Here is a 4,434-nt window from a genome sequence, read left to right on the forward strand (position 1 = left end):
AAACTTCAATTATTAAATTTAACAACTAAAAGAGGTTTGGTGTTTTCTTTTTATTGAGAGTGGTGCAAGAAATTTAAATGAGTGATTAATATAATTTTCATATCTCATAGCTCTGCATAATTGCTAATACTTTTTTGAATAATTTAATATAACGGCATCCGTTCGTAGGACGGGTTCAAAAGCTAGTTTGTGTTGGAAGGGCTCCATAGATGACAAGTGTCGTTTGGGTTAAAAAGATTTTGTCTTATTTTAACAGTTGGTGTAGTGGTTTTCAGACCAAGTTAAGTGATAACTACATTTTCTTTTTGTTAATAAAGGTTTTTGGTGGTAAGGATACCCCAACCTTTATTTAATAAAGTTGAGTTGAGGCTATATGATGCTCATACCAGCTCTAGAAACATAGATTAATTATTTGTTCATAAATAATTTTCGATAACAACAACTCTATCTAGTGAAGTCAGCAAAGAAAGCAGTGGGGGTCAACTCATTGAAAATGCTGGGTTGTACTGTCAGCATGCATGACATATCCATTAAAGAAGTTATTAAGTTATTAGTGCATTATTATATTGATGGGATGCTGAGCTTGTGACGATTATTTGGTTCATCATCACCTACTTGTGGGGTACTGCTGGCCTGGTTTTAAAGCCATGATTAATTAGCACAAGCATCCATATATCCTCTCTATTTATTCATTTCTGTCTGCCCGGCCAGAGTTTTATAGAGTTGATGTTTACTACTCCGTGGCAGTACGTGTCGAGCTAGCCTAATCGAACAGCGGCAATGGAGGAGGTAAATGGAGAGCTGAGACTAAACATAGGGGACTCAAAGTGGAGGGACATTCACAAAGATGAAGATCATCCTCGAGGGACAAAGGACATCATTCATCAGGCTTCCCTTATCAACTCACTCTCTTGTTGGGAAATGGACTCACTCACTGCTTTTTGTGACACTCTCTTGCCCTGTATTACTACACTACCACCCGAAACTACCAGCCAGCCCAACCATGATCATCTCTTCACTTTCTACACTAACTCTGCCTCCATGGCTGGAACCCCACTGCATGTAAGAAGGATATGAATATGTACTAATTATATAATGTATCTGTTTTTTTCTTTTGCAATATTACATGCATGTGTTTAACTAATTGGTTTATTTTTGTATGTTAAGCTTGGAGGTTTTATGAGTGAAAGACTAAAGCATCCTGCACTGATTCTTCTTCGATTAGCATTATGGGTCTTGTCGACAAAGATTGGGGCGTTGATACTATGCGGGAGACTGAGCATGTCCACCCACTTTCCTTACTTGCAGAGCTTCTCCGAGGTTTGTATCAAGAAACGAGAGAAGATACTCCTTTCTTGGTCTTCAAGCTACTTCTACCTCCTCAGGATGCTCTTCTATGCCATCAAGTCCCTTGCTCTCTTCATTTTCTTTACTCAGGTCAGCTAGCTCATCCACTACCCCACCACACATCTGTCTTTGCAATTTATATACTGAAATTTAAAATTAGTTTTTTTTTTTTTTTTTTTTTTTTTTTTCTTTTTATTTACTGAATCCAGTTATAAGTCCTCCCTGATTCAACAATCTACATAACGAAAAGAAATTTGCAATGATAAGTATATGTCAAACTAGTGCCAATTATGACGAAACCAAACCATTAGATAACTCATAAAATACCCGACATCCTAAGAGATACCTCAATATGGATATGTTCCTTACGACAGAATTTATTGTGAGGGGCAAAATTTTCTGATTGCATTTACCAGTTGCTGGTATTTTTTTACTGCTTTTTCTGGTGGTAGGTGGTTTCTTGTCAAATTGGTCCATCTATTTACCCATGTTGTAGATCACATTACATTTATTGAGTCCGCCCAAAGGAGAGCATTGTGGACGTGCAGCAAAGTAGGTGAACTATGATGAAGTCATTACTAACGCCCCAACTGAAGATGCTCACTTGGTGTGTGTGTGTATGTGTGTGTCCTCGAAGGTGGGTTAATCATACAGAAGGCAGAATTACAGTAATGGGGAGAACTGGTGCCCACCAGTCATCCTTAAGTTGTGAATCGGTAATAATTTACATTGTTAAATGATTGCATATGTTTTTTCTTGCTCAGGTCAATGAGAAAAATGATAACCTATCATGGAAGGCTTTGGGCTACTGCGGACCAGACCCAGATTTTGTGACCCAGATCCAAAAGCCATTAAATCCAGGTGGACGAGGAGAAGAAAAAGAAGAAGAAGATGAGGTGATTGGACCCCTTTTCCGAGGACTCGTCGACCCAACAGTGCCAAAAACAAATTCTTGCACATACTCTAAAGCGATCCGGTTTCTCAGTTTCTATTGAAAATCCACCAAAGGCATCACCTAATAATAAGTCATCTAAGTTGACAATCCATTGTGATGCAGTTATTGTTGGTTCTGGCTCGGTGGAGGTGTTGCTGCAGGTATCCTTGCCATGGCTGGATACAAAGTGATAGTCCTTGAGAAAGGGAATTATTATGCAAGAAAAAAGCCTCTCACTTCTTGAAGGACCAACAATGGATCAAATGTACCAAGGTAGTGGCTTCTGTTGCCACCAAAAGATTTAAGTGTTGCTATTCTTGCAGCTTCGACTGTTGGTGGTGGTGCTACCATCAATTGGTCGGCTTCAATTAAGACTCCACAACATGTACTCAAAGAATGGTGTAGTTGTTACGAACTGGAACTATTCCAAAGTCAATTATATAAAGAGGCAATGCAAGTAGTCTGTGACAGAATGGGGGGTTCAATCGGGGATTTGCAATGAGAACTTAAACAATGCTGTATTACGTAGAGGTGCCTTGAACTGGGTTATCCTGTGAACGACATCCCACGAAATTCACCACCAGATCACTATTGTGGATGGTGTTGTCTTGGGTGCAAGATGGACAAAAGAAAGGTACTACAGAGACGTGGCTCATTGATATGGTGAACTCTGGAAATGGTGTAATTCTTCCTGGGTGCGAGGTTAAGAAGATAATGCATGAAAGAAAAAAACAGAGGAACCGTAGCACTGCAACCGGAGTTTCTTTTGAGTTTGTCAATGGAAAAGAAAAGGAGGTGTATTTCGTGCAATCTAAGGTAACAATAGTTGCCGGTGGCGCTTTTGGAACACCTATACTGTTAAAAAGAAGTGGTTTGAAGAATGAAAATATTGGAAAACACCTACATTTACATCCAGTGGTGATGTCGTGGGGGTATTTCCCAAATGCGAAAAATTCAAGTGCCTGGCCTGAAGAATACAAGAAGAGCTACGAAGGTGGAATAATGACAGCAATGTCGACTGTGGTTGGTGAATTCAGCAGATCAGGCTACGGCTGTGATACAAACTCCAGCATTACACCGGGCTTGTTCTCTGCTGTAATGCCATGGGTATCTGGGGCCGACATGAAAGAAAGGATGAGTAGATTCTCAAGAACAGCTCATCTATTTGCTTTAGCAAGAGATAAAGGTTCAGGCGCTGGGACGCCATTTAGCTCAGTAGGCTATAATATGGATGAAAGTGACGAAGAGAATCTAAAAAGGGGCTAGAAAGACACTGAGAATATTGGCAGCAGCAGGAGCAGAAGAGATAGGAACTCATCATTTCACTGGGAAGAAGTTGAATGTGAAGAGAGGCAAGTGAGCATGAGTTTGAGAGGTTTGTGAAAGAGGAGTGCGCGAGGGGATAAAGGGCTTGTCTACGCCTTTATGCTCAGCACATCAGATGGGGAGCTGCAGAATGGGAATGGATCCAAAGACATCTGTGGTGAATCAGAGTGGAGAAACTTGGGAGGTGGAGGGATTGTTCTTGGCTCAGTGTCTTTCTGACTCGAGTGTCCGCACTTGGTGTGAATCCAATGGTCACGATTCAATCCATTGCTTACTGCACTGCACAATCTGTTATTGAGGTCCTTCGCAGAAAAGAAGAGCTACTCAGAGTTCTAAGTATCATATGTTCAGATTGAATACAATACGTACTGATCTCTCATTTACTGATTGTAACATGATGCGTTGTTTGTTCTAAATCATTAAGATCATAAATGCTAAAAACTTACTACTGCGACTTGGGTTTATGGCATTACATTATTAGAACTACAATATATTTGATTGAAGAAGAATTAGTGGGACTGAGTTTTAGAGGTTTTGTAGAGTGTTGCTCTGCTCTGATGAAGATGCCTACGTACCCAGGAGGTTGTTGCGGAAGACCTCCAAACTCGGTCCTACTTATATTCTATTATTTCTCAATACAAATATCAATGTTCAAACTATAAACCTCAATTCACAGTAGTAAGTTTTAGCATTTACAAAAGATTGTATCCTTTTTGGGTTCCTGATTACATCAAAGGACTCAGCAAAGTGAACCTGCGGGAAAACAATACGAGGAGAAAATCATCCCTTCTTTTTGATAAAATTGAACTTAATTACGCTCGGGAAGA

General features: G+C 39.9%; 1 pseudogene across 1 annotated transcript; it reads left to right on the forward strand.

Annotated features, from left to right (window-relative positions):
• The first annotated feature begins 579 nt into the window (after positions 1–579).
• Positions 580–4,058, forward strand: LOC147525629 (long-chain-alcohol oxidase FAO4A-like; annotated as a pseudogene). The gene is made up of 3 exons (XR_015192870.1): positions 580–1,062; positions 1,168–1,437; positions 2,112–4,058. The product of XR_015192870.1 is annotated as a long-chain-alcohol oxidase FAO4A-like (transcript).
• The last annotated feature ends 376 nt before the right edge of the window (positions 4,059–4,434 follow it).

The sequence above is a fragment of the Coptis chinensis genome, chromosome 1 (genome assembly GCF_015680905.1).
Source record: "Coptis chinensis isolate HL-2020 chromosome 1, ASM1568090v1, whole genome shotgun sequence".
Classification (NCBI taxonomy): Eukaryota; Viridiplantae; Streptophyta; class Magnoliopsida; order Ranunculales; family Ranunculaceae; genus Coptis; species Coptis chinensis.